Genomic DNA, 12,322 nt, shown 5'->3' with positions numbered 1-12,322 from the left:
TCACCTCCCCTTTAAGTCACTCTTTGGTTAATCGCTGTATTTTGATGCCATGATGTTTGAGGCCTATTGATAATCCGCATAAAGTCTCTCACTCCTTTTCTGCTTTTTATTGCTCTCTTCCTTTCTTGCATACACTCAAACACCTGTCATTGGCTGCTTCTCTGTAGTGGATTACATGAAACTAATCTGAGGAGTGTTATTTAGGCCTGAAATACAATGACGACTGCATCCATCTGAACTTTAAACCCTTAGTTCTTCAGTAAACCATTTCCTATGTGCCTTTTGCTGTAGGTTGAGGAATGATTCACCCCAAAATGAAAATTATCATTATTTACTCACCTGTTTGACTTTCTTGCTTCTGTGGAACACAAAGGCAGTTATCTAGAAGTATGTCTAAGCTGTTGTTTTCCATACAGTGTAAGTGAATGGTGACCAAAGCTGTCAAAGGAAAAAAGCAGCTTGGACATTCTTCTAAATATCTCCTTTTGTGTTCCATAGAAGAAAGAAAATCATACAGGTTTAAAGTGACGTGGGCGACTGGTTTGGATGAACTATCCCTTTAAATCATGTGGAAACTTCAACCTCGCCGCCATCAAAGATTTCTCACCTACGCCGCTCATCATAAAACGAAGCAACTTTATTTGATACCCGCTTGAACGTGAGCTGTTAGTCTTTAATCTCTCCACCGTTCCCACTCTTTTCTTCCTCTGCCTCATTGTTGATTCAACAGACGCCGTTTTTTGCAATTGCTGTGATGTTACATTAAACTGGAGAGGGAGAGTGATAAGGGTAGAGATAAGACACTCCTTCTGCCTTTCTCTTCTCTGTCTCTGTCTTGGAGCGCTGCTAATGTCTCGTTGTATGAAGTGGCCTTGTGTACCGAGTACAAAACGGTGAGCGGCAGTTACATAAAGAAACCCTCTCCTAACATTAACCAGCCACAGAGAACAAAGCCTATGCTAGAACTTAATAGCCATCTTATTCCATTTTAATTAGTGACTAATGGATACACGGGTACACATGAAAGATGGGAGGGAGAGAGATGGCACCGAAAGAGATTGCTCGTTTATTGATATAAAGATGTTAAACTGAAGAGCCACTAAAAAGGCTTGCGTGTTTGAACTTGGATGTTTGTCATCGCCCAAAACCATTTCTTCAGGTAAAGCGAGGGAAATGGATGGACAAATGTGTAAGAGGGTGCACTTCACTAACTAAATCTTTAAATGAACCTTTAGTTATGCACCAGGATAATATGATTAAACTGCTGAAAGAGTGTAGAATGCATTCAGAAGCATCTGGATCTGTCTCTTTTTTTAAATAATATAAATGTATATGGATTATTTAATGACATACAGCAGACGATTGAGAATCATCAGATATAACCTAGGAATAGTTTAATTAGAAATATTTTAATGATGTTTAAACGGTATTTAAAATGTCTGAAAATAAAAATGACTTATTGCATATTCATCTTAAAGCAGTGGTGCTTAAACGTTTTGATTTCAGGGCCAATATTGAAAAACTCCACGATTTTTCCAGTTCATAATTTTATTGACAAACCTTAAGAATAACAATTGTAAATGGTAAATTTGACGTTTTAATTTAAAAATAAGATGCAAAATAATCTTGTTTTGAACTTTTGCTACATTCTGATGTCTAACAAGTAACACTTAAGTGACTGCCCACATTTACACATTGTGTTACAAAGTAAAGGGGCCATGTATATTTAAGTCTGAATGTACAATGGCCAAAAATTACGGAGCCCCTTAGAGCTCATGGTGGTGGAAAGATTTCGGGGTGGGTGAAAAAAATTTGGGGTGGGAGGAAAAAATATTTTTCAAATCTTTTGCGTTCTCTCGCAAAGTTTTGAAAAATATTTTTTTTCTCCCACCCCGAAATCTTTCCACCACCATGAGCTCTAAGGGGCTCCGTAAAAATAGCCCTTATAAAAATGAATAAAATAGCGACAAAATGGCCAAGAAAAACAAACCACTTCTACTTCGACTTACTGTTTTGGTACAAACCAGTGTAGACTAACATTATATATAAGTGGATGTTAAGGAAAATATGCCTTAAAATATCTCTAAGTAAGGCTCTTCACAGTTTGCTTTGCTCCTGTATGAATCACTTGAATGATTGCCTCCAGATGCCTATGGAAAGGCTAAATCTATCTGTTCTTTCATAGTAAGATCCCTATAGCATGCTTTCATTTCTTGGGTGAGAACTGGCCGAACGTGTCTCACTGGACTGTTTATAGCTCAACATGCCTCTGTTATGACAGTTCTGTTTCCTTTATATTTTTTTGCCCACGGTAGCTTTAAACAAGCTTTTACAGCACAGAGAAAAGCATATTCTCATCATGGACTCTTTACATCTGTGTGTGTGTGTGGTTTATCATGCCCGTGTGGCTAATTGAAGTCTCCATTCACTGTGATGCAGGTTTATTGTCTGTGCAGAAAGAAAAAGACTTCTTCTCTTGAGCTCATTGTTTGGGAATGTAATGAATTTCATGTACTACCTTTCTCCTGCGCTGCCCACAGAAATCAATTTCTGCCTCTCCTCGTCCCTTTTGTCCCTCCTCCCCTCCCGTCCCTCACTTCATCAATAGACACTTTATTTGCCAATCATAGATGGAAAATGACATTATGAGGAGGCTAAAGAGTGAATCTAACCAGCATCTCTCGTTCTCTCTCTCTCTCTCTCAGAACTGTACAAAAATGGTCTTCAGAGGGCTGCTTTCGTGCCTTTCATTGGCGTACTCAAGGTAAAGACAAAGTCATTCTCTCAGTTAATTTATTTATCCTTTCATTCTATCTCTCTCTTTCTCTCTTAATGTTTCCTCCTCTGCTCTGTCTGGCTTTTGATGTATTTTATTCACAGGTAAAAATACACAACCCTATATGTGTTTGCAAAAACGCACAAAACGGAAAAAAGGCAGCTTTGATCATACCTGGAGATGAGAGCAACAGACTGAGAGAGAGTGTGACAGACATGGAGGCCGTTTAATGACTGGCGTGGGTTGGCTGGAATGAGACGGCATTGCGTGAATCTGCTTGCACTTCAAAGTGCGCCCGGCCATGGACGCCAACAATGCTCTGATCTGCTTTGCAAGTTAATTGTATTATTTTAAGCAGGTATTGGCATTATCCTGTGTGCTGTCTGGGTAATTACCATCATCCTGCGACAGCTTTCCATCATAAATAATCAGACCATCATTTTCAGGCATTTTACAGCAGGCCACATTCTTGCACATTTGATTGGTATCAACACACTGAGCTCAATGCGTTTTAATGTTGATTGGCTTGTTCTCTAGTTAAATATTGAGCATGCTGTTCAAGAAATAGTTCACTCTAAAAAGAAAATTAGCTGAAAATGTACCCACTCTCGGGTCATCCAAGATGTTGATGAATTTTCTTCTCCATCAGAAAAGATATGGAGAAATTTAGCATTACATCATTTGCTCACCAATGGATTCTCTGCAGTGAGTGGGTCCCGTCAGAATGCCTAAAAAAAGTCTCAATTTACTTGTTACACAATTTGCATATTATTGTGATGTTTTTATTAGCTGATTGGACTCTTATTCTGACAACACCCACTGCAGAGGATCCATTGGTGAGCAAGTGGTGTAATGCTAAATTTCTCCAAATCTGTTCAAATGAAGAAACAAACTCATCCACATCTTGGATGGCCTGATGTTTCAGTAAATTTTCAGCAAATTTTCAATTTTGGTTCATCACAATTGTATGGGGAGCGCTATTGGCAATACAAACCAGTCATCCTTTACATGTTTCTTTTCACGCTGTGATCTTGAAGAGCGACAGAATAAGAGGATGCTTTGATGACTGGCAATATAATTTCTTTCTAATCCGCATTATATCCTAGTATTCCTCATAGTTAAAGGACCCCCCCCCCCCTTTTTTTTAGAATGTGCTAAAAATAAAGGCTTCTAGATGCTTCATTCAGATTGTGATTTTTCTCAGTTTAACCCCTGGATCTTTTATGGTCAGCGGCCCAGCACAGTCACTCTGGTTCAGACCATCTCTTTCAAATCCCTGGGGTCCTTAAAGTCACCCTCTATTCTGGCCTGTGTTAATCTTGCCTGGTAAGAGTGCTGAATGCATCTCGCCCTGCGTTGCACCTCTAACGTTTGAGCTTCTTTGTTAGGCCATCTGGTTTTGAGGCAACCCAGGATCCCAGTTCAGGGTAACTAGGGTGGCCCAAGTGCCTCCTCTCACGCTTGGTCAGCCCTAATAATGTGTGACAGACTCACTGAAATGCACTCACTGGCTCTTGACTGATCTCCTTCTATATATCTTAATCTCTCTTCAGGGTGGTAATGTTTATTTGCCAAAAATATTTGTTTATTATTCAAAATATTGTTATTAGCGCTGTCAGTTCAACATATTAATTCAGTATGAATAATCATGTAAATATGATTTTAAAATGATATAATATTAAAAAAAATTTAATTATACACTACGTTGTTTTTTTTTTTTAAAGAAATCTATTCAGCAAGGCTTCATTAAATTGATCAAAAGTTAGAAATATTTTGTAATATTACTATTTCATATAAATAAAATCTATTTTCTATTCATCAAAGAATCCTGAAAAAACTCAGAAACATATAGCAGCACAAATGTTTTCAGCATTAATAATAATAATAATAATATGATTAAATTTATTGCCACTACATAAAATATATATTAAAAATATATTGAAATAAAAAACTTATTTTAAATTCTAATAATATGAATTGTTTTACTGTATTTCTAATCAAATAAAATGCAGCCTTTATGAGCAAGAGACTTCTTTTGGGGGAAAGAAAGCCCAGACTCCAAACTTTTGAACAGTGATGTATATTTAATAGATTATGTAAGCAATATTTTTTTCTTAAGCCAATTGTCTATTCAGTGATTTTGTCTAATGTAATGTCTTTGAATTAATGTTTATATATGGGATCAATCGGTTTCATTAATTTTGATTCGCCAGCCCTAATTATACATAAGTAAGGTCAGAACCCCTTATTTTTAAGTTTTAAGAAACGCATCTGTCTTCCATGGTATCTTTTTTTGTTCCTAGTGTTTTATTTTATTTTATTTTACTTATTAATCTTTTGCTCCAACAGACCCATTATCATAGAGGTGTGATGACCTTATGTTTGCTCAAATTACTGTCTTCATTTTGGCTAATTGCTTTTCTCTGCTGTTCCCGTGTTCCTTTTAGTTATGGTTGTCTTGGTCTTGTGTGTGTGTGTGTGTGTGTTTTCATGGTGAAGGTCTCTGGTGGGTAAGGATGAGTGTATTATGATTGAATGACTTGAAGATGGAGAAAAAATTAGGCAATTTATGTTGGATGGCTGCTATTGTTCCACTGACCTTTTGTTAACGTCCTATTCTAATATATATATTTTTTTTAATCTTTGCTCTCTTTCAGATCCATTTTATCATAATCTCTAAACTTTTGCGGAAATCTTAAAGTAGTTGAAGAATAGTTGACTAGACAGACTGACTCCTCCTTGATTCAATTAATTAGAGGCAGTTAATAAAGACAGACCTATGAGAGACAACATAAACCATTCATAGAGAGAAGGACAGAGAAGTGGATGTCAGTAATGTCGCTGTCTCTTTTCTTGCTGCGGTTGTTTTTCGATCTGATGTCTAAAAGCCTATTTACACCGTCCAACACAAAACTTTTTTTTTTTACCAAACTATACTGCTAAGTTCTCTGAAAATAATAAAACCTGAATGGCAGTGTTTATTAAATTAATCAAAACATTGACCATAACTACAATATTTTGGACTTAAAATTGTGTTAGTCATGTTTTTCCTCTGTCAGAACTCCTGGCTTTGGTGTGAATAAGCCGTAAGACCAACATTTGAGGTGCCTTGACATTCGTTAACAGTCACTCAAAAGATGTTGTTTTGCCAAATCACCACTAAAATTGGTCAGTCATGTTTTTAGCAGGCACAGATTAGCAAAGACTGAGGAGCGAGTGATTGTGATGGAGAGGATGAGGGCCGTGGCCTGTGGCCTCTGCGGAGGTCTGGGGGGTCTGTGCTTTCAAAGCGAGACAGATGTTCCAAGGGTGATGTTTCTTTAAGAGTCCTGGACAGGGCAAGGAGAGGTTGTGAGAACATTTTGAGTATGTTTTGAGAGTGTTCTGAGTTACTAACAAAGCCGGTTACATGTAAAGGGAATAGATAATTAGGCGTAATTAGTGCGTTCACGTCGTTAACCACCCCCATAGCTCTCTCTCTTTCTCTCCCTCACACACACACACACACACACTCACTAGTCACCTAATCTCTCAATACATTCACTCAAGACATGCACGCACACACAGAGAGAGAGACAAAATCACACACCGCAGTGGTAAAAACACTTTGATGTAAGAGGAGTCGTCCTGGACTCAAAAGCATAAAGGCAGTGTTTTAAGCTGTCTCTCGTTCTCTTTTTACCCCGCCCCTGCTTCCACCCCCCTTTTCTTTTCTACTACCCACAGAGGCTGTAAGACACACAAAGATGAATGGACTACAACCTTTCCCCCCTGTCCCCCTTTGCCACCTCTCTTTTTCAGTTCTCCCACCGCGTACTCCTTAAGCCAGCCTCTGTCAATCCGCCCCTCTTCCTCCCAAACAGGAGGGAAAAAAGCATCAAATGTTTTCGGCTGTCAGTAATGAGGTAGTGGACCTCATCAGGGTCCAATCGCCAGCTATCCTTGGCTTTTGTTGGAGCTCAATGGCAACCCTTGCTTTGAAAAACTCAAAGGCAACTTTTTTGAGAAGTGGAGAAGAGATAGAAAGAAAGAGCGAGAGAGCAAGATGGACAGAAAGAGAGACAGACTTCATTTTGATTCTAAATGGTTGTGCAGGGAAGCTGTGGGCATCAAGCACATGTAACGATAAGAACTCTACAATAAACTTTGACTATAAAATTGATAACTAAATCAAATGTATTTTTATTCATTTGTTTATTTTTTGTAATATCTGGTAATAACGTGGGGCATTAAAAAAAAAATTATATTATATAATATTTTTTATTTTTAATTAACTAAAACTATTTTATTGATGATGACGAAGGAAGTTTATTTTATTTTTTATAAGGTCTGTCAGATAATGCAGACATGATTAAACCAAATTCTTCTTCCACTTTTTATTTATATATTTTATTTATTTTGCATATTTTTTTCCATGCATATGTCCATGTGACCTGACAGATCATTAAAAATGGTGTCTTCAGAAATTATACCTGCCTCTGTAAAGAGACAGTTTTATTTTATTTTTTGTTTGCAGAGGGATGCATAATATTTGTACAACCTTTTCTAACACTGAGTTGGCTTGTCATGGGCAAATTTTGGAGAGAGGATGTGTTGTTAAAATAGGGGTGTCTAATTCAGTGTCTAAGTCTGTTAAAAAAGTTGTCAGCATGGCTGAAACTGTCCAAACAACAGCCATTAATCTTACTAACAGCAAGTGCTAGTACTAAATCCTAAAATGATATCATTCTAGTTGCCATTTTAATTCCATAGAAAAAGGTTTTAGTTATTTATTAAAAGGTCAGTCAGTTAGATCCTGCGCATTTTGAGGTGTCTGGCGGGTCTTTTTGAAGGCCAAGGACATGCATCAGATTTGCGTGGCAAAGTGCATTCTGAGTTGAGAAGGGCCGACGATGAAGATCTTTGAGGAGTTATGAGTCCTTAATGAACCCATCAAAGGCCATAATCATGCAATGATCCACAAGAGGATGTGTCTTCAACTGATTATAAAGAACCATGCGCTGGAATCATTACTGATTGTATTTCTCTCCCCCTCTCCCTCCTCACGATTACTCCTGCGAGATGGCCCATCAACCTTTAAGATATACAAACGGAAATGGAAAGTTTTTACAAAATGAAAAAAAAAAAATAGACAGAATAGAGTGTACAGAGGAATAATCCGCTTTGATGGCTGTTGCGCGTGGTTGTCGTGGCGGCTGTTTACATGGCGGCCTGGTGACAAGGTCGAGCGGGGTTGATGAAGTGACACTTTTCCTTTTGTGTTCTTCTGCTCGTGGTTTGTCAGCCTGTCATTACGGCTGATTCAGCCAATTGGCTTGGACGCGGAACTCTGCGCTCGAGAGAGAAAAGTTGACAGCGCTGGAGAATTGGTGGGGGGGGGGGGGGGGGGGGGGGCGAGAGATACAGGAAGAAGAGGAATAGATCGCTCCTCTTGCTCTGTGTGGTGATTGCTAATTATCTTTAGTTCAAGGAGGAGGGTGGCGGAAGATTCACTGATTTCATAATTCGCTGGAGCTGTCATTGAGGACTGATTCAGGCAAAGGCCTCTCGCCTAAATACCACATATTATCCACATACTGTTAAAAATAATCACCCTTCCTTGTCATTTTTGTCATCATTTCACCGGCATTTTGTTCCTTTTGTTTTTTTTTTCTTCGTCACAGAGGTTTGATATGCTGTGGTTCCAAACAGTCACTCCATAAAAGGGAGCGATTAACATGTTAAACAGTGTTGATATTGTATGTATATTTTATTTGACCCTTAACTACATATCAGTTTGTTTCAAACATGCTATTTAGCAGTAGAGTAATTTCGTATCACAAAAACAAGTGCAAAGATGCCATTATAAACTCTCTATACTTCCATTGTGAAATCAGAAAAAGTTTATTCCTCAATATTTTACTTTTTTTTGTTGTTTTTTTATATATATATATATATATATATATATATATATATATATATATATATATACACACATACATACATACATACACACACACACACAGTGCCCTCCATAAGTATTGTAACGGTAAAGACAAAATTGCTCTGTTGTCTGTGGAGTCAAGACATTTGCAAATATGATTAAAAGATGAATATGAGACAAAACTACAGAATGTCACATTTTATTATTAGCCATTTCAACACATGTTTTACCAAATAAAAATAACAACACTTTTAGAGTTCATCCCACTCATTGACATGAGCATAAGTATTGGGACAGTTGAACATAAGGCAGATATAAAAGATTAAAAGCTATTATTTAGTTGCAGATCCCTTGCACACAATCACAGCAGTGAGTCTGTGACCCATAGACATCACCAGACTCTTGGTCTCATCCTTTGAAATACTTTTCCCAGCCTTTCATGCAGCCAATTCCAATTGTTGCTTGTTTTGGGGAGTTTCTGCCGTTACTCTCCTCTCCAGCTGGTGAAATTCATGTTCAATCGGATTTAAATCTGGAGATTGACTTGGGCAATCTAAGACTTTCCATTTCTTTGCCCTTATAAATTCCTTGACTGAACTGGCAGGGTGTTTTGGGTCATTGTCCTGATGCAATATGAAACACTTCCCAATGAATCTGGTGGCATTTTCTTGAATATTGGTAGGCAAGATGGTTTTCAGAAATTCATTTCCAAATTCATTCTGCTACTGTCATCATACATTAATTCATCAGTAAAGTTGAGAGGGCCTGTTCCAGAGGCAGCCATGCATGCCCATGCCACGACACCACCTCCACCATGCTTTACAGATGAAGCTGTATGCTTGGGATCATTGCAGTTCCCTTTTTTTCTCCACATTTTTGCTTTCCCATCACTTAGATAAAGGTTCATCTTTGTCTCGTCGGTCCATAAACACAGTACCAAAACTCTTTTGGCTCACCTTTGTGCTTTTTTGCAAACTCTAATCTTGCCTTTCTATTTTTGGTGCTGGTCAGAGGTTTGCATCTTGCTGTGTAGCATCTGTAATTCTGTGTCAAAGTCTCCTGAGGACAGTAGATTGTCAGAGCAACACCCCAGCTTTCTGGAAGTTGTTGGTGATTTTACAGACACGTCTTTTAGGATTAATTTTCACAGTTTTTATGATTTGTCTGTCATCAACTACTGTTGTTTTCTCAGCCGATCAGGTCGTTGTTGGTTGCTGGTGGTTTCCAAACTCTTGATTTCTCCATGCCCATTGTTTTTGCTAGAGCTCTAATTGACTTCCTCTTTTCTTTTAGCATCCAAATTGCTTTTTTCTCAAAGTCAGCTCCCTCGTCTTCATCCTGGTTTGTGTGTGTCATCATCGAATGCAAGATTCAGAATACAGAAGTAATGGATATAACTGATACGACACATTCCCTGCTTTTAATATCTGAAGAATTAATGCAACAGGACACAGCTGATCACTTAGAAAGACCTGTGAGGCAACTGTTCCAATATTTATGCTCACATCAGATAGAGGGATGAAACTCTAAAAGTGCTGAACTTCTTAGCTGGTAAAACATCTGTTGAATCACCCAATAATAAAATGTGACATTCTGTAGTTTTGTCTCATATTCATCTTTTAATCATATTTGTAAATGTCTTGACTCCACAGCCAACAGAGCAATTTTGTCTTCACTGTTCCAATACTTTTGGAGGGGTGTGTGTGTGTGTGTGTGTGTAGTTTAGACCATGCAAAATAATACTATGAATACCTGGATGCTAACAGTAGTTTAAAATCATTAGAAAAGGTCAAACTTAATGCATTTCTTAATTATATGGCTTACAACAGGATAATATGGATCACAGTATTTTGTTATAGCAACTAAAATGTGTTTCATTAACCCACAGTACATGTGGCATTGTCACCCCCTAGGGGTGAGCTGTGTATTGCAATACAAAATGCATAGCAAAACAGAACTACTGTCATTTAAGCTTATTCTTGAAACGCTGTCTCTTTCTCTCTTCTTATTTGTAACTATTCTCTTTTACCACATTTCTCCTTTGCCGTACAGAAGCACTGTCATACCGTCAGTCTTGACACTGGAATAGATTATCGGAAAAGAGAAATGGAAGCAGCAGGAAAACTATACTACATGTAAGGCAACTCTCTCTACAAGGTAGTTTGGGGTAATTGTAATTTTTAGAAGTATTTAGTTTCTTGTTTGTTTGTTTTTTGGATGTTCAGTACTTAGACCTTTATGGCTATTTTTAATATTAATAATAATAATAAAAAATAACTTGTATTATTCCTGATAAATTATACATATATGCTACCTTTCAAAAGTGTTTGAAGAAATTAAAACTTTCAGCAAGGGCACATTAAATCAAGAGTCAATCAAAAGTGACAGTAAATACATTTTATATTGTTACAAAAGATTTCTATTTCAAATAAATTCTGTTCCAAACTTTTCTATTCATCCAAAAAAACAAAACAAAACAACATGGTTTTCACAAAAATGTACGCAGCACAACTTTTCTCAATATTTGTAATAAGAAATGTTTCCAGAGCACCAAATCGGCACATTAGAGTGTGAACCTGTAGTAATGGCTGTTGAAAATTCAGCTTTTTACTTTTTTATGAAATACATGCAGCCTTAGTGAGCCTAAGTCTCTTTCAAAAACATGAAAAAAATCTTATTGATCTTAAACTTTTGAAAGGTAGTGTATTTATTATACATATATTTTTTGCTTACTTTACCTAATGGAACAGTTATTTTACCACACATAAATGTTTCTCATATAAAAATATGGCAGTTGTAATAAATCTGTGAGTTCTAAAGAAAAAACAAAGGAAATTATTCAATTGCCTCTGGTCTCAACTACTGCCTGAGAAGAGAAAACTGATAATAAATGGCAAGGGAAAGAATTGCATATCATGAGTGCACATTAATATAAATATACACTCAGCGTCTTTTTCTGACTTATTATAAACCCTTTTTTTCTCAACAGCTGCTCTTTTAGAGGATGTTAATATGCATGAGTTTGTTGACACCTGATTGCTGCTCCTCTTATTCACACTCTCTCAATGTTTGCGTTTTGAATCCAACATCCTGTTCTATTGAGGCACTGTGAAAATTCAAACACAAGCCTTCAGCACGCACTGTTTGATGTGACCACTTCAAACCTGGTTAATTTCATATTCAATTATCTCTCTCTTTCACTCGCTTTCCATAGATCAAGTGAGCCTGATGCAGAGAATGCTGTCAATACACTGTTTGAGGAACTGGCGTACAGACAAAATGATGGTAAGCGAGTTAATTTGCCTTTGGATAGATGGGGGTTTTAAGGTTAAGAGTGGATGTTTCATGACTTAGTGTGTGAGGTTTAATCTTGTAGTGTTGGCTGTTTTTATGTGTAGACCTTTATCGTTTCAGTGCTTTCTATTGCAATCAGTAACTGTATGTCTGCCTCTAACCATTGATAGTAACCAGGCCAAGAGTTCTGAACGTGCAAGGAAGAGAAGTAACCCTGAGCAGAACCTGTGGAACCATTGCAGACTGCACCTTCCAAGAGCTGTGTGAGCGTGTAGAAAATGACATAAAATTCTGCTTTGTGGTGTCTTTTCCAAACCTTTTAGATGTGG

General features: G+C 37.4%; 1 protein-coding gene and 1 pseudogene across 2 annotated transcripts in view; both read left to right on the top strand.

The window, feature by feature from the left end:
* Positions 1-12,322, top strand: part of LOC306879751 (enhancer of rudimentary homolog) — a 1,222,178-nt gene that overhangs the window by 636,136 nt on the left and 573,720 nt on the right. The gene's annotated exons all lie outside the window — the stretch shown is intronic.
* The window catches only part of LOC306880635 (lactation elevated protein 1 homolog B-like), a 28,592-nt pseudogene that overhangs the window by 10,297 nt on the left and 5,973 nt on the right, over positions 1-12,322 (top strand). The window contains exons 7-10 of the transcript in view: positions 2,706-2,764; positions 10,752-10,834; positions 11,914-11,984; positions 12,164-12,264. The product of the transcript in view is annotated as a lactation elevated protein 1 homolog B-like (transcript). The remainder of the gene's footprint in view (positions 1-2,705; positions 2,765-10,751; positions 10,835-11,913; positions 11,985-12,163; positions 12,265-12,322) is intronic.

Source organism: Barbus barbus (assembly GCF_936440315.1).
Source record: "Barbus barbus genome assembly, chromosome: 14".
In the NCBI taxonomy this organism is placed as follows: domain Eukaryota; kingdom Metazoa; phylum Chordata; class Actinopteri; order Cypriniformes; family Cyprinidae; genus Barbus; species Barbus barbus.
Note: the sequence above shows the minus strand (reverse complement) of the source record. Positions and strands in the feature narration are given on the sequence as shown.